Genomic DNA, 18,850 nt, shown 5'->3' with positions numbered 1-18,850 from the left:
TTGTCAGCCCTTCTGCGTAGGGGCACAACCCAAGTCTTTTCGGCCCATCGTCAGCAACAGCTAGAGGCCGAACTCTTAGAAGACACTAACCTAATTTTTGAAAGGTGTGGACCCCTTAATCCAGCTACCTTGCTTCCTGACCTGCCAGTCCCCCAGGACCAGCACGACTGTGTGGAAGTAGTTTCCAGCATCTTACAGATAAGAGACAACCTGTTTGACGTGCCACTGGACAACCCCGATTGCATCCTCTTCTCGGACGGAAGCTCCTTCTATGTTGATGGCAAGCGTTTCACTGGTTATGCTGTCACCTCTGAATGGGACATTCAAGAGGCCGCCTCACTGCCAGGCAACTGGGGAGCCCAAGCCGCTGAACTCTATGCCCTGGCCCGAGCTTGCCAGTTGGCCGCTGGTAAGACCGTTACCATTTTTACTGATAGCAAATATGCTTTTGGAGTTGTGCATTGTCATATCCACCTCTGGAAGTTTCGAGGTTTCCAGACAGCTGCCGGTAAACTCATTCAGCACCTCCCCCTCATCCACAAGCTTTTGGACGCCCTCCAAAAACCCTCCGTCCTGGCTGTAGTTCACTGCCGGGCCCATACTAAAGATAGCAGCCCCGTTACCCGTGGGAATGCCCTGGCTGACGCCTCCGCCAAAAAGGCTGCCACCTTACCTTTAGCCATGCCCACATTGGCTATTGCAACCTCCTCCTTTACTCCACCGCACCCCGTACCAGTACCCGCTGCTGAACTAAAATCATGGGAAAGCCTCGGGGCCACTCTGGTCAAAGGGACCTGGCTTATGCCAGATGGCCGAGCCTGCCTCCCTCGCTCCACATACCCTGTGGCAGTTCGCTGGCACCATGATAAAGGGGGTCACTACGGCACGCACGCCCTCGTGGACACTATCGCTCGCTTTTGGTATGCTCCAGGCATTCAACCCTATTGCCTATCAATAGTGAAAGCATGCAGCACATGTCAGCGTAATGGACCTGCTCCACCTCTTAACAAAATTAAGGGTGGAAGACCTCCGCCTGCTGCTCCATTTCAACATCTTCAAATTGATTTTGCAGATATGCCAAAGGCTTTTGGAAAAAAGCACCTCCTTGTTTTGGTTTGCCCTCTGACTTCCTGGGTCGAAGCTTTTCCTACTGCTAATTGTACTGCTGCCACAGTGGCGAAGATTCTCCTTAGAGATATTGTACCCCGTTTTGGCATCCCTCTTGTGCTCGACTCAGATCGCGGACCTCACTTTACTGGTCATGTCCTTGGCCATTTAGAACAAGGACTGGGCATTTCACACTCCTTTCATACACCCTACCACCCCCAGTCTAGCGGGAAAGTTGAGCGTATGAATAGGGAACTTAAGTTTACATTGGCTAAATACTGTCAGGAAACAGGATTAAAGTGGCCTCAGGTACTTCCCTTGGTCCTGTTTCACCTTCGTACTCGCCCAACCCGCGCATTGGGATTATCCCCCTTTGAACTGCTCTATGGACACCCCCCTTTCAAAGGCGGGGCGCTACCACGTGCTGATGTTTCACTATTGGGAGGGGATCATATGACTGCGTGTCAGTTTCTCTCCCTACAGGCTCGCCTCCGTACCCTTTGGAAAGCCTCGCAGTTTTCCCAGACCGTGCCGCTGGAGGAACAAATCCACCCGTTCCAACCAGGGGACTTCGTCTGGGCCAAAAAGTTCGTTCGTGACGACACCCTCCAGCCAAGGTTTACTGGACCCCACCAGGTTCTTTTGACAACCCAGACTGCAGTGTTCCTGGAAGGACGCAAATCTTGGATCCACCACTCCCACGTCAAGCCAGCCGTAGTGGACCACAGTGACGGACCAGCAGCTCTTGTCACCACTGAGGACACTGCCTTCGACCAGTGGACCAGCTTACCTCTCTCAGACATTAGACTTAAATTACTCGGAAAAAATGAGAGGACCCTTTATTCTGACAACTGTATGTTTTTTATGCTTTTTCAGTTTATTTTCTGCTTATGAAGATAATGCTTTTATTAGATATTCCCATGAGGTTAAAACTCGTATTTTAGGAAATAGAAGTGATTGCTGGGTATGTACTCAATTTCCAGTAAATGCAGCACAGGGACTCCCCTTCACACCCATTCCCCTAACCACTGCTAATATGACTTGGATGCCACCGACTAGAATAAAAGATCCAGTCCAACCCAATCTTACATGGGACAAAACAGAAGTGCCAATTAACAAATATCTCAGGGTAACCAATCAAACAGGATCACTGTGTTTTGTTAAAGAAAAAGGGTCAACTTTTGTGGGAACAAGTAAATGCAACATATATTTTAATGGCACCGCCTTTAGTAAAAATCTTGGCTTCAAGCCTTGCGCATCCCACTTATCCCATATGTGGATCCCTCACCCCGATCCAACCTTTTCAACTTTTTCATGGAGGGGCAGGTTTTCAGAGTCAGTTTTTAAAAAGCCCTGCTCAGAGCTCGAGGGTGTCCAACTAATTGTTAAAGGATACACAATTGCCTTCTACAACTGCTCAAGCAGTACTACACTGCCCTTTGAGGACAACACTACCAAATTGTGCCTCTGCAGTTCACACAACGACCCCTCTGCGTTACCAGGGGAACAGTGGTACAACGGGCGGTGGGTTACCTCCTACTTTGAGAAATGGAATACCCAAAACGCATTATATGGAACATACTGGATGTGCGGGCCCAAGGCTTATTATTTCCTCTCCCCTGATTGGGCAGGGTCATGTTATTTGGCATGGCTAGCACCGCCTTCTCGGATCTCCCTCACCCCCCCTCATTTTCCCCACGTTCGTAACATCCGTGAAACTGACAGAGATATTAATCTCCGTGATGGTTTGTCCTGGCAGCGGTGGGCTGGTCACACTAGCTTGAAGGGTGCTATCATCCGTCTACAGGGACTATTAGAATCTTTGACCAATGAAACTGCAACCCTATTTGAAAACCAGGCCGGGGAAATGTCCCAGCTGCGCCAGTTGGCTTTGCAAAACAGAATGGCTTTAGATATGATGTTAGCAGCCCAGGGAGGAACTTGCGCCCTCATAAATGAAGAATGCTGTGTTTTTGTAAATGACACCTACTCTGACACTTTTCAACGTACCAAACACCTAAGGGAAATGGCTAAAAACTACTCCTCTGGCCAGCCACCTTATGATTGGTGGGGAGCCTTATGGAATTGGCTGCCCGGATTTGGGTGGGTTAAAAACCTCTTGGTGGGTGTTGTTGGGGCCATGGTAGTCCTTATAATACTGTGTTGCTGTATTCAGTGTGTCCCCTCCCTCATAAACTCATGTAAGTCAGTTTATTCTTTTCCCACTTCAGCTAAAAGCCTTACTCTCTTCGAATTGGCCCAGGCTGAAATTGCCAAGCGGCCCTTGAGATCTTGAAATAGGGTGTAGCTTTTTGATTAATAGTTATCTCAAAGCTACAAATGGAGGAATGTTGGGTCTAAACTTTTGGTGAACTTTGGAGCCAAAAAACACCCAGACTGGCCGTCTCTGCATAATCCTTTCTGAACCTTTTTTGAACAAAGCACTGACCTGCAAACTACTCATGACACCCCCTTCCTCAAGTAGCCATTAGCCTTTATCTCTATGCATTTACTTGTTAAACTTGCTCTTCCTGTAAAATCTTGATTGATTATGCATGACCATTATCTTTTGTTAATCACTTTGTTTACTTCTGTGTATAAATATTGATGCCCACCCCTAATAAAGGGGCCACACTTATTCTAAAGCTTTTGGGGTAGTGTGTGCCCGTTGATCAACGCATTTGTGTCTGGTCTCTGACAGAATTGTGGGCCCATATTCCAACTCCGCACAACCTCGGGTGTTGGAGAGGTGAGTGAGGACTTGCTTTATTACCTAACACAATGACAGGCTGGAGATTGAAACAGAAACAGTACAGCAGTTGGCATATGGCAGACATTTCCTAGTATTCCACATATAAACATCAGACATGGTCTGCAGAGAGAATATCTAACACAGAGTGAAACTTAAACTCCATGTCTGTTCAGTTGTCAGTCACTCTGCTAAGCAAGCCAGTTGTTTACATTGTGTGTTGGGGGGAGGGGAGGTGGGTTTGTGATTTGGACCTCTGGACACAAGCAATTGGACTGTGAGCTCTAAACTAGAGTTGGGGAACTTTTTTTTCCCCTGAAACTACTTTTGATGAAAAATGCAGTTGCGAGGTCATTAAAAAAGTTTTGTGAATTTGTGTCGATTTTGGCCAATAGTTTCGGTTGAAATGAAAAAAAAATGGAAATGTCAAAACAAGGTTCTTACCTGGGAGGGGAGGACGCTTGGGTTCCAGTCCCTGCTCCACTGACTATTTAGGTATTTGTACAAAATGGAAAAGCTTCAGCAGGAGAGATTGGGACAGACATACCCCAGAATACAAAATAGCCTGGGATTTAAGGCATTCACTTGGGGGGTAGACACCGGGATTTGAGTCTCTGCTGTAGTGTGGAATTTAAATCTGGGTATCCTATAGCTCAGGTGAGTGCCAAATCAGGGGGCTAAAGTTTATAAGGTGGGGTTGGCATCTCATCCTTTCCTCCTGTGTTTTGTGAATGTACCCATTCGTTTTCTTTCCTTTCATTAAAAATACCTAAAATGAAATGTTTGTCATCTGAGGTTGAATTAAATGTTTTGTTCAAGTCAAATGTAACTTTTTGGATTTTCCAAAAATTCTAAATTGAACTATTTGGAATTGTCAGAACAGCCAGGGAACAGAACAATCAGCCATTCACCCACCTCTAGCCTTAAACAGCCATCACTAGTCACTGGTAACACAGAGTTCAAAGGCTTCCATAGTCCACTGCCAACCCCCTGTACCATCATATGTCTACGGTGAGAAATGTATTCACTTTTCCTTTTAAATGTAATGGTGACTTGCAGAAGAGAATATCTGTAAAACCTGAAATTTAGCAGGTATCATGGCTTTTTACATGTTCTCTGTCCCCCTTGAAGCATCAACTTCTTTTTTATAAGAACTTAACCAGACTGTTTGTGTGTAACCTAAATGACAAAGCAGCACAGTGCAACATGCCATGGAAATCATGCACATCTGTGTACTGCATAGAGTTCATGATAGTGAAATAGGGCCCTAATATGCATTGCTGAAACTCTTATCATTCCCGCGTCTCCTTCTTTTTCACATTCTCCAGCAGGAAAGTTAATAAAGTTTGTGGTTTTCATATGAATTTTTTTCCAAAGCTGATTTTTTTGGGTAAAATGACAGAAAATGGAAAATTCACAAATTCACTGGAAGTTTAACCACTTAATTGAAAAATAAATATTTAGTGGAAAATCTACTTCTACCTCTTTTTACAGGTAAATTTGAGGTCCAAGCCCCTGTGGTTTTACTGTTTGAGGAGGGGGAAACAACATGTCAGTGCTGTGCAGGGTTGAGTGGGGTATGCTGAGCCCTTGTCTGCAATGATTCAACACTCCATAACAGCTCTCTTCAGGAGAGGGCACAGCAGGGTGAGGGTAGGGTGAGGCAGCTGCAAGAAAATGAAATGAGTCTGTCTGGTTCATGGGAGCAGCTCAAGACTGCTTGGATGGGTAAGATGGGTAAGAAATATTGCCCTCACAAATCCACAAACTCTCACCTGTGCAAAGCCCATTTACTCAGGTTTGGCATGGATGATGTGACCTAAATAGTAGTTTACATTGTCTGCCATAAATTGCTGTACCTAACTGCAACTACCTCGTGTAGTCTTGATGACCACTTTTATATCATGTCAGTTGCTGATTTTGATTCCTGGAACCAGTTGGCATCCTTAGTACAATGCTCTCAGTTTTTCATAAGTAAGTCTATGCTTTTGTCATGGACATTTTTAGTACAAGTCAGCGACAGGTCACTGGCAATAAACAAAACATCACGAAAGCCGTGACCTGTCCCTGACTTTTACTAAAAACATCTCTGAAAAAATGGGGAGGGAGGAGGGTCCAGCACCCTGCCCTCCCCCACCCTGCACAGCAACTAGAGATGCAGGGGCCCCATTGCCCAGTGACTGGGGGGGGTTCCCCTGCCTTCCTGTGGGGACTGAGAGATGCGGGGGACCCCTGCCAGCACTGAGCAGCTCTGGGGTCCCTGTGCTGCTGTAGGCTGAGCTGGGTTGGGGGGTGGATGCTCGCAGTAGCTGAACAACTTCAGGGGGGAGAGGGCCTGGGGAGCTGCAGGGGGCCCCCAGCCCGCAGTCACTGAGCTGTTACGGGTCCCTCTGCGGTGGTGGCTGTTAGTTACATGGTGGAGGAGGCTTCTCACGGTGGAGGCTGGTCAGCTGCGGGCCCCCCAGTGTCACGGAAGTCATGGATTCTGTGACTTCCTTGACCTCTATGACATAATCTTAGCCTTATTTATAAGTAATATTTAGATTCAGCCACAAGGATTTTACTGCAAACATTTCTAAGTTGTGTTGGGGAAATTGTGGATCTGATCTTAACTTGATAAGGATAATTACGAAATACTTTCAGTTTGAAAATAGGGACATACAGTTCTGATTTCATTGGATTATGTTATCCGGAAAAAATGCTTTGCATGCTAGGTTACGGTATAAATACAGGATTTGTGCCCAACCATCTGTTACCTAAGGGACTGTGGATAACTCTAAAACTTTACAGGCCTTTTGCCACTCCAGGAGACTTCACTCCAAATGAAATGAAGGCAGTATCTGTGTTTGTGGAAAAAGCCCAAAAAGCATTTTTTGAAATCTGCATCATCTATTGTTCTACATCAAAATCATTTTTATTATCCTTATACAGTGTCATCAACAAATAAGGGGCCTTCAGAACCCTATGAAATTAAACTGAGTTTGACATCCTTCACAGCACAGTGCAAAGCCTGCTTATTTAGTCAAGTATTCCCTTGGCTATTTTTGAGGTATCAACAGACAGGTTGCTACTGAACGGATGACACTAACTGTGCAAATGGCTTTTTTCTTTCCCATTGTGAATAGTGCATATGTGGTTGCACTTGTTTAAATTATCAAACTGTATGTGTTATCTATTGTCTACAATTTTAAAGCATTACTGTTCCTTATCAGTATCAATATCATAAATAAAATAAAAATAGCAAACAAGCCTGTTGAAGGAAAGATGGACCAAAGCTAACTCAATTCAAGACAAAGAAGGGAACAGTCTTATAGAGGAAAGGGACAGCATCAATAGGTGGACAAACTACTGCTCTGATCTATACAACCACCATACAAATGGAGATCCCAGTGTCTTAGATAGCCCAAATTCAACGGAGGAGGATGACTTTCCAGTACTGCGTAAAGAAGTGGAGACAGCTGTGAAAGCACTCAAGAACAGAAAGGCTACAGGTATTGACAACGTCCCAGCTAAACAGATGAAATTCAGAGGAGAAATGGTAATAGATGTACTCACCAAGATCTGCAACAAGATCTGGCAGACCGGTGAGTGGCCCTCCACATGGACACAGTCACTAATCATCACTCTGCCAAAGAAATGCAACTGCAATTGTGTCAAAATTACAGGACCATAAGCTTAATTAGCCATCCTAGCAAAGTGATGTTGAAAGTCATATTGAACAGATTGAAGCCACAAGCTGAGACTATCATCACTGAAGAACGGGCTGGCTTTTGTGCTGGAAGAAGTACCACAGAACAGATTTTCAACCTTGGTGTTCTATATGAGAAGTACTTACAACACTGGCAGGACATCTACCAGATCTTTGTTGACTTCAAGAAGGCATTTGACAGAGTATGGCACTCAGCTTTCTGGGCAACCATGAAGAAGTACAATGTTGGTTGTTAGCTTATTCTTACCATTAAACAACTGCATGCCAAGGTCAGCAGTGCAGTTCTCATCAATGGCACAATAAGAGAGCGGTTTCGTTGGAGTCCGGCAAGGCTACCTTCTTTCATCTACACTGTTCAAAATCTACCTGGAACACATAATGACTGATGCCCTAGAAGATCACATATGCACAGTCAGCACTAGGGGGCGAACAATCTCAAATCTTTTTTTGGCTAATGACATTGATGGCCTGGCAGGCAGTGAAGATGAACTTGCCAACCTTGTGAAACAATTGGATGAAACCTCTGCAAAATACAGCACGGAAATCAGTGCAGAGAAAACCAAGCTGATGACAAACAAACGTGACAGGATCAGCTCAAATATTACTGTCAGTGGACAAGAGCTGGAGACAGTGAAACAGTTCAAGTATTTGGAGCAGTGGTGGGCAACCTGGGGCACGGAGGCCGCACGCAAGACAGTTTGTTTACTTTGACCGTCTGCAGGCACGGCCACCCACAGTGCCCATGGCTGCAGTTTGCCATTCCCGGCCAATGGGAGCTGTGAGAACCATATCCCACCTCACATGTCTGCTAAACAAGTGAAATACAAATTAATCTGGAATTTTACATGTATTTCAAAGAGAGACAACTATTTATTCATTATATCAATGTGTTGTAGATTTGAATTTCATACTGCAGATGAGAAAGAAATGAGGTTTTAGCCATTATTCAAATAAGGGACTTTTTCATATCAGGAAGTTCAATTATGCATTAAGGAGCATATTGTTTGAACTCATTTAAGCCCCACTTGTGTGGACTTTGTTTTTAAATATAATTATTTTGGGTCTGCAATAGCTATTCAGTTTCTGTCCTGAAGCAACTGAAGAAAGTTGAATTAAAAGTTCACATGGGCTTTTTTTAGATCAGACACTGGAAATAAAATAGTAATTTGTGCAACTAGAAAATGACATTTAAAGTAGACCAAATCTAAATATTATAAACAAATTTGTCCCAAATAAGCCATCAAAAAGTAATAGTTTCCAGTTTCAATGGTCTACCCTTGACCAGAAATGGAACCAGTTGAGTTTCAGATTTCTGTGAGGAAGAATGCTGTTCAACCAATGAACAGTTCTACAGCTGGCCTGGAGAGATGCAATAGTCATTTGTCCTCAACTATTGATCTTTATGGTTCCTCACAAATAGTGATATCTAGCTCCTTTATAGTGCTTGTCATCAGTAGATCTCAAAGTGCTTTACGAAAGAGTATTTTAGGGATGGGAAAACAAGCAGGGAGAAGTGACCCGACTTCGTCAAACAGCAGGCCATTGGCCAATCTGGCAATAGAACACAAGTCTCTTGAGTGCTCTTTCCAGTGCTGTATTCACTAGGCCACAGACTACTTCTTCCCTGGAATGATCCTCACAAGTTGCTTTGACTATTCAGATTACCTGCAACTGATGAAGTGAGAAAGAAAGAGGGCAGAGCCTTGGTGGCAGAAATCACACTCTCAGTTCAGTCAATCACTTCATAGGGTTTTTTTTGAAACTATACACAGTATCACTAGTGGTAGTGAACAAAGATTCCTCTCCTTTGCCATGACATTTGCAAAGTCCAAGTTACAGAAGATGTTCCTTCAGGCAATGAACAGACTGAATCCAAGTTATCTTAACTTAGATACAAAGTGGAGTGTTTTTGGCACTGAAATAATATTACTCAGATTCAGGCTGGACTGGCAGCTTCCAATGTAATAGATCTTTGACAAGGGAGACAAATATAATGTTATTAAAGTCTTAAGAGGATCAAGCCTGAAAGATGTTGGCTTGACAACAAGAAAGATTGATGTAATAACACCTATGATCAATAGCTTCTAAAGTGCTTTACCACGGTGGGAAAACATTATCATTCCAATTTTACACACTGGGGAAACTGAAGCACAGGGGACGCCAAGACTTGTGTGAAGTGATGCAGCAAGTCGCGGAGAGCTGAGAATAGAACTCAGGTCTTCAAGGCCAGGGTCCTATCCACTGGACCTATTTGCATAACTGATACAGCCTAGACAGTGACATTATAAGCTGTACACCCTATTCTCTGTGTGACCAAATGACATATCCTAGTTCTGAAGGCACTATTTCTAGAGCAGTTCATTTTCTATAACTTTTTAGACCATAGTTTGAAAACGTTGTCAAATGGTGCTGATTTTTATATGGGCCCACCTGTTCACAAAAAAATACATTGAGATTAATGAGGGGAAAAGGCTTGGAATTTTGCTTCATTCAGAGTAGCTATTCAAAAGTTCACATGCCTACTGAAAGTTTATCAGTTTCCACATCTCTTGAGTCTGCAAAAGTGGGAGGGGATATAATGAGAACAAACTCTTGTGGCTCTTTGGCACTTCCATGCCTAAGCCAGGATAAAAGACAGAAATGCAAAGCCAGGTACAAATTGTAAAGGAAAACCCTTATCTCAGTATTTCAGAACACTTAAAAAGGTTTGATTGGAAAGACCCATGCCAAACTATCAAATTGCTGTCAACCTTATAATTCTATCAGGGTGCTCTTAAGCCTGTTGTATTTGTCTTAGCTCTTTTACCACAGCCACTGCTGTACTGTTGGAACATCTGCTAATGTCTTGTGGTTCAGAAGAGTTTGTTGGTATTCTCATAATGGGAAAAAAGATCACAGATGATCTGAGATGGGGGAATAGTAGTTTCTCATAGATTTGGCTACCATTTCTATTACAGGATATATGAACAGCAAGGCAAAGGTAACAAAGGGACCTGGAAATATAGAAATGTTGGTTTACTCTAAAATCTTCACCCTCTGCTCTAGTAATAAATGGAATACATAGATTTGATGCATAGTAAATATGCCCTATACCAGCGCTTACCTCAGTGTTGTACTGTAATTTGAAATGCAACAAAGATTTTTTCTTGAATGTGTTCAAAGTCAGCAAGTATTCAAATAAAATGTTTATGAGACAAGATTGGTTCCAGACATAGAGAAGAAAATGCATTTCCTGAATGGCTTGCCAAATTAATTTCCCATTACCCACCTAACAATAATTAAATGGCAGTGATTTATGGCTGTGCAGGTGTTGAACCAGCATTATAACTGGTCAAATGTTCTTTATCCCATGAAAAGATTTTTATCTCATAAACAAGTTTTTTATCTATCCAGTACCCCTGAAAACAATCATGAAGTTCTCAATTTTTCAGTGGGAGTGGGAATCAGTCAATGAAAGAATTATTAGAGTTCAGTTTCAGAATAAATTCTTTAGTCTCTTTAAACTAACAGCTATATAATGCTACGCACTGACCAATGAAGAACCAGATGAGGAAAAAAATTTTTATGATTTATTACAGGATGTGTTAACCAGCATCTGAAAATGTGATATCATTAGTGATGTCGGGTGGTTTTAACACAAAGGTTGGAAGTAACAATGATGGGTGGATAAAGTTATGGGCAAGTATGACACAAGTTTGGATATGAATCAAAATAGTGCACAGTTAAGTAGAAATGTGAACACCTTAGATATAGGTGGAACAATATTCACCCATAAAGTAACCCATAAAGTGACATGGAACATCCCAGATGGTGCTACAAAGAACCAGATAGATCACTTCTGCATTTCAGGAAAGTTTCACAGCTCGTTGGCTGTGTCATCTGTTCATATAGGGGAGAGAACATGGGCAGAATGCATAATCTTTGTATCAGTAACTTGAAGAATAAGTTAATATGAAGGTTAAAAGAAGACCATGCATTAACATTGCACAATTATAAGACAGAGACTCAAAACATGCTTTTCAGCTTGAAGTGAAGAACAGGTTCAGTGTTCTAATGGGGTCAACTGAAGAAAACCAAGACATTGATGCTCTGTGGAAAAACTTCAGAGTGCTGTCTAGAAAATGCAAAGACAGTCCTAATAACAACAACATCTAAAGGGAAAGGGAAGAGTATTAGCAATGCTACTTGGGCAGCAGAGGAGAAGAGAAGAGATGTGAAGCAAAAACTCATGAATGCTAAGATGTGAAGAGATAAGCCAGTGGCAAGAAGAATACAGAGCTCTAAATAGAGAAATAAAAAGGAATGCTGGAAGAGATAAAAGTGCATATATTAATAGGAAATGCTGAGAGGCCAAAGATGCTAGGCAAAGAGGTGACCTTACAACCTTGTATAAGACAATCACAGAGCTAATAGGAAACTTTCACCATACCGAGGACCCTATTAAATATATCAATGGAAGGACACTGAAAAATAGCCAAGAAAAAATAAATGGAAAATTTTCAAGCTGTTTTAAATAGACCAAGTCCAAGCAAACTACTAAAAATATGAGATGAAGACCACTGCCAAAGCTTGATAATGATTTAGGAGATGTTACAATGGTAGAAGTTAAAAAAGCCATCAATACATTTAAAGGCAGAAAAACAGCTGGAGAGAATAACGCTACTGGAGAAATGCTTAAACCAAGTGGTGAAACAGCCCTCCAGATTGTCCTTGGGTGTTTGAATAGAACATGGAATAAAGAAAAGAATTCAAACCAGTGCAAGAGAAGCCTTAGCCCTGGTCTCCACTACAAACTTATGTTGGTATAACTGAGTGACATGGTTATACCTGCCTAACTACCAGTGCTATGTTGACAAGTGGGCTTCTCCTGTCGACATAGCTGCCACCTCTCGGGAAGGTAGAGTACTAATGCCAACAGGAGAAGCTCTTCCATTGGCCTAGGAAGCGTCTTCACTAAGTGCTATAGCAGCGCAGCTTCACCAGTGCAACTACACTACTGCAGCTTTGTAAGTGTGGACAGGTTCTCATAGTAAAATTGCCAGAGAAGGGTGACCTTACCCACTGCAATAACTGGAGAGGAATCAAATTACTCTCAGTTCCTTGGAAAATCATGTGGAACCTCATCCTGCAAAACCTCGAGAAACATATATCCAATTTAGGAACAGGCTATTTTTAGACAATTTTGATCATATGCAGGCCATACTGTGGTTCTCAGAAACATTAGAGAACGTGTGGAGTGACAAGCACCTGTTGTGATAAATTTTATAACTTTCCAGAAGGCTTTTGAGAGCATACACAGTCCTTGGAAAATTATGGCATATAATAGGATACCAGCAAATATAATTAAAATAATCAAGAATCTATATGATAATGCAGTCAGGATGTGCAGTCAGAGATGGTGACAACATCAGCCAATGGTTTGCAGTGACAGCTGCAGTGAGAAAAGAATGTATTATGTCCCCACTATCATTTGCACTGATCATTGACTATGTCATAAGGAAAATAACCACAGACCACAACTGAGGAATTTTATGGACAAATGATAAAGCACACTTGGATGACCTTATTGTTCCTTATGACACTGCCCTGCTTAATATAACATATCGCTTAATAAAAGAAAAGACCCAGCTTTTCACAGAAAAGCAAAACAAGTTTGTTTTGTTCATTAACAAGGTGGATATAAACTATATGGCTATCAATGTCCCAAATGCAAACATAGAGTGGATGGAGAAATGTTAGAAGACGTAAGCCACCTTGTTAGATGTCCAGCAACAAACATGAAAAGCAGCAAACAACTTTCATCAACTTTTGAAAAGATTTGGAAAAGTAACATGATTGGCATTAATTATCAGAGGGGTAGCCGTGTTAGTCTGGATCTGTAAAAAGCGACAAAGGGTCCTGTGGCACCTTATAGACTAACAGACTTATTGGAGCGTATGCGTCTGACGAAGTGGATATTCACCCATGAAAACTTATGCCCCAATACATCTGTTAGTCTATAAGGTGCCACAGGACACTTCGTCTCTTTTTATGATTGGTATTGACACAGAAATATGAATTTTTAACACCAACATTATGTCTGTCATTCTTTATGGAGCAGAGTCATGAACATCGGCAACAGGAGTTCATAAGATGTATTCATTCCAAAGTGTAAGCCTGTGAAAGATTTTCATAGTTCATTAGAAAGAGCTTTTTGCAACTTCAGAAATTCTAAGAGAGCAAATCAATCTAATGTATCAAACATGGTTAGAAGACAATGATGACATATTTAGGACGCTCTTTATAGATGCCACCAACACAACTTCCATGTCAAGTGACAACGTAGGCACCACTTGAAAGGAGAGAAAAAGAGGATGATCTAGAGAAACATTTCTCAGAACAATAGAGAGAGAAACCAGATCCATCAATATGACTCTCAGAAGTCTTAACAATGCAACACAAGACCAAAATAAATGGGAGAAACTGGTGGACATCTTATACATGTGATGCTGCAGGAGGATTAAAAAAAAGAAAGAATATGTGAAGCCATAATCTTGCAAGAATAAAGTGACAGACAAGTGGCATAATCTAGAATGTTTCTTCTGATGATCACTTTTGTATTAATGGAATGGAAGTACAGAGTTTGGGAAATGCCTCCCATCCTTACAGCACCTAGGTAAGGGACCCTCAGCAATAGGCAGGAAATAGAGTCTGCAGATGTGCTAATTTCTGGCAGCCAACCAGAAAAACTAGACTTGTAGAAGTAAGTTAGAGAAGGGAGCAGAAATCCCAAGCCCCTGGTCCAAAGCATGGATTTAGGGAAGTTGTCTATGAATACTGCTCCTTTTCAGCGATAAGTCTGAACACTGAAAGACTTTCTCCCACTTAGAGCAGTTTACTTTGCCATATAGTGCTCACAGCCTATCAATCAACCGCATTTAGTAGGTGACACCGATATATTCCTTTTCTCATTAGTTCACTCTGTGCAATGCTTTTTACCTCTACAGAAGTGACAGCTGTGTATACGGTGTAGTCAGCGTTAAAAGAAGCAAGTTTTGTTCATGTGCTGGTTTATATGAGATACCAATAATATTATTTAGCAACTAGAACAGGTTGTCCTTTTTATGCAGTACTGTCACTTGTCCACGAGATGTCACACTGCTACAAAAACGACAACTCTATGGCTGTGGAAAAGGACACAACGGAAACAGCTACATATTTTTTACAACTTTAATTTAGGGTAAAAAGGATGAATTTCAATATCAGAAATCAGACTGATTTTCCTTTTCTGCTCTATTTCAACATTTTCTTAGTTAAGGCCTGAATTAGCCATTTGATTTCATTGTAAGTTATTAGCAGAACATATACGTAATTTGATCACTCAGGTAAAACTGTGGTCAGGATCTACACTGGTGTAGGTCATCAGAGCTCAATGAAAGTTGATGGAACTACATCAGTTTACCCTGTTGGAGACTTTCAATCTCTAAGTGTTCTATGTTTTCACAGCCCTGATAGCATGAGGTTCTCATAAATACATCTCAAACAAGGAAGCATGACTGAAATTCTAAAATATCCCATCATGTGTGACTGTAATAAAGTATAATTAAGGGAAGCCAGCAATATAACTGGATCGAATTGCATCACGTGCACAGGGTTGGTTCATAGAGTTTTCCCTGTAATCTATTTTAGTTTGTTGCATTTATTTTATTGTACATCCAATGGGGGGCAGAGGGGAAGGGGGCAGGGTTTAGAAAGGTGTATTTTAAAAAAGTAAAGAAATAACATTGGTAAATTTATTTAGATGAGAAAATATCAATATTGCATCCAGATTCTCAGAAATTTCCATTTCAGTGGAAACTACTCTAACCCAGTGGTTCTCAAACTTGGGCTGCCTCTTGTTCAGGGAAAGCTCCTGGCGGGCCGGGCCAGTTTGTTTGCCTGCCGTATATGCAGGTTCGGCTGATAGCGGCTCCCACTGGCCACGGTTTTTCTGCTCCAGGCCAATGGAGGCTGCAGGAAGGGCAGCCACATGTCCCTCAGCCTGCACTGCTTCCTACAGCTGCCATTGGCCTGGAACAGCAAACGATCGGCCAAATCTGCGAATGCAGCAGCTAAACAAACCGGCCCAGCCTGCCAGGGGCTTTCCCTGAACAAGCGGCGGGACAAGTTTGAGGACCCTTACTCTAACCAACACAACTGGTTGCAGTTTTTTTTATTTAGGAGCGGCTAAATAGAATATTAAGACCAATAGTTAAACATAAATTCCATATGAACTGCAATACAATTATTTCATCTAACAGTCACTTCTTTTCTGACCTAACTGTAATCTTCTAAGAGATGATACACTCTCACCTATCTAAGCAAGTCTTTTTAATAGCTCTTTTGCATCTCCATCTACCTAAACATATTTTCAGCAGCAGCAACAGATGGATAGTTGCATTTCATAATAGTCATCAATCCAAACACTAACTGTCTTAAGCTAAGTGCACGAGACTCATGTGATGTTGTTTTAAAGTTCAGACCAACTTCATGCTAAGTTGGGAGTTCCTGGAAATATAAAGAAGGCAGAGAATGAGTACAAGCAAAACAGTTAATCCTGAATTCTGAAAATGTCACTTTGCAGTCAAATGAGTAGCCAGCATCTCTATTCTCATGGTACTTTTGCTAATGTTTCTTTTCTAAGCAACATTTCAACATTACTGAAGATATGTCTTTTCATAATCTATAAAGGAATTTCTAATAGTAAGATTGTGGAGAAATAGAGTGATGAAAACATGCAAGACTGAGCAGCTGATACAAGTGGGTTGGTGTGACAGTGGAGGGAAAACAATGATATTGGAGGGTATAAATGGCTGGATACCATAGAAGTTTATTTCTGTGCCTCATTCTTGTGTAATTGAGGTTATTTTTGAATGAGCTTTTAACTGGTTCATGTTTGGAGTGAGTGTTTACATTCTTTCAATCTTACCTATCTTTGAACCAAGTTTTTTGTTTGGGAATTTTCCAGATAGGCTAATGTGCAAATGTGCGTTGTTGGTGTAGGATATTGTAATTATAGACAAAAGGAGAAGATTCTAATGTGGATTCAAAACAGTGCTAGGAAAAGTTTTAATGATTAAAACTGAAGGTAAAATAAGGAGAAAACACTGTAATTTTGAATTGACATTTAACTTTGAAAGAGACAAGGTGTGTGAGGTGATCTCTTTTCTGACTAGTGTAGTTGAGGTTTCAAGAACGTCAACTGATAGAGAAGGCAAGAAACCATGAAGTTACATAAAATCCCACTTGTCAAGGGGAAAAAATAAATGTCTTTTGGAAAATTCCTTCCTGATTGGAAAGACACAACCAGGGATTTCCCTAGAACCCCCCTCCCAAGGTGGGTGTACACACCCCCTGAATTTCCCCAATGCCCCACCACACCCTCAGTTACATGCATCGTTGCCAATTTAGTCATTGGTTGGACATTTGAATTGAAATTGAAACATTAATATTCACTTTAAAAGCACATACACTATATGAGAAAATACTTGTACCTGAGAAAGCATAATGGGTTTGCAAAGTATGAACAAAGACTAGCTTCCCTATATAGCTGTTATTTATGACAATGTCAGCACACTTGTTTTGGCTATATTGGCCTACCTAATAATTTCAAATGAATATTTATAAGTAAGGTCTGAATGAGCTCTCCCTGGACAGCAAGTGATGAGCCAGTGGTGGGGGAAAGGCTTCAGAACCAGACTGTAGTTACACAAACAGATCTACTCTGTCTAGGTATTCGGCAGACAGAGCTGTGCTGCCCACGTGATCAGGCTGGACTGATGTTGGTTACAAATCACTTAAGTATTAAATGTCAGGGTTGTGAAATGTTGTTATCCTTATTGTCTGAGTAAAGGGCAGCAGAACTGTACTTAGCCTGACTGAATGAGGGGATCTCCCTCAGTGCTTAATTTGTGCCAGATCTTGTCAGGGCTGAGCCTCAGCACCTCTAGGCTTGGCAGTTCATAGCCCTGGGACTCTCAGCTTGTCACATCAGTTATGAAAGTAACAAACTTGCTTGAGCCCCAGCACCTCTTTCATTACAAATTAAGCACTGGTCGCCTCACTGAACTGCATTCTCTAAATAGGAGGTTTGGATGCCAGATCCTAGCGAAGAGAGAGAGGGTGAGGCACAGGTGTTTTGCTTGGTGGTGTGGGGTCTGCCTAAGTGTCGCAGGAGCTATTTGACCTGCCCTCTCTCCTGTTCAGAGGTAGAGCTGATTAGGTTCCATAGAGAGTCTTTTGGTTTGTTAAGTGACCACTAGAGCTGAAATCACTGATAATCAGGTCTAAGTGCTTAGACCTGCTGTGGGACAGTGTTTCTGTGGAAGAGACGGCCCCGCCTTCACTGACAGCAAGGTTCCCCCACAGAGAGCTGAAATCACGGAGAGCTGGATGGAACTGTGAGAGACTGACTTGCAGAGGTCACAGTGGCAGGTGGCAGCGGAAGGTGACAGTGCAGGGCCATTGGGAACAGAGCAATAGAGTGAACGGTGGCAAGATAAACAGTGGCCAGAGCATTGGACTATGTTTTAGTGACTTCACTACAGAATGTTAGATTTGTGACTGGGAAACTTATATGTTTCCTAGTAGGCCAAGATTTTTAAAATGCATTATTTGCCCAGGTTATCATCTCACATCATCGCTACCTCAAGAGGTCATTATCTTGGGGAGTTTCTGTACTAAACTTTTTCATTATTATGATTATTTTAATGTAAGAATGGCTGTATTGGGTCAGTCGAATGGTCCATCTATCCCAGTATCCTGTCTTCCGACAGTGACTATTCCAGGTGCTTCAGAGGGAGTGAACCATGCTACTGGGGGAAGACTTGGCCAACCAGGTGAGGCGGGCCAAGAGAGTGGGAATGGTTACACGTAGCCAAACCAGGCAAGCTTCCAGACCCATTCCTGTCCCTGAGCCGTCCACAGAGGCCCCGTCTGTGTTACCAGAGACCCAGACAGAGGTAGTGGACCCGGATTCCATGCCTACCACTGAAACAGCCACAGCATCTCCAGTCCCAGGCCCGGAACTGGAACAGCAACCAGCACCAGCAACAGAACAGAGAATCATCGAGTGATCCATCCCCGGTCGTCCACTCCCAGTTTCTGGCAAACAGAGGCTAGGGACACTCAGAACATGTTCCAGTCTTTTTAATCTCTCCTCCTAAGGAATCTGTTCCATACCCCTAATCTTTTTTTTTACCCCTCTCTGTACCTTTTCCAATTCCAATATAACTTTTTTGAGATGGGGTGACCAGTACTGCACGCAG

This window comes from Gopherus evgoodei, chromosome 2, assembly GCF_007399415.2.
Source record: "Gopherus evgoodei ecotype Sinaloan lineage chromosome 2, rGopEvg1_v1.p, whole genome shotgun sequence".
NCBI classification, from domain to species: Eukaryota; Metazoa; Chordata; order Testudines; family Testudinidae; genus Gopherus; species Gopherus evgoodei.
This window is presented reverse-complemented; position numbering follows the sequence as displayed.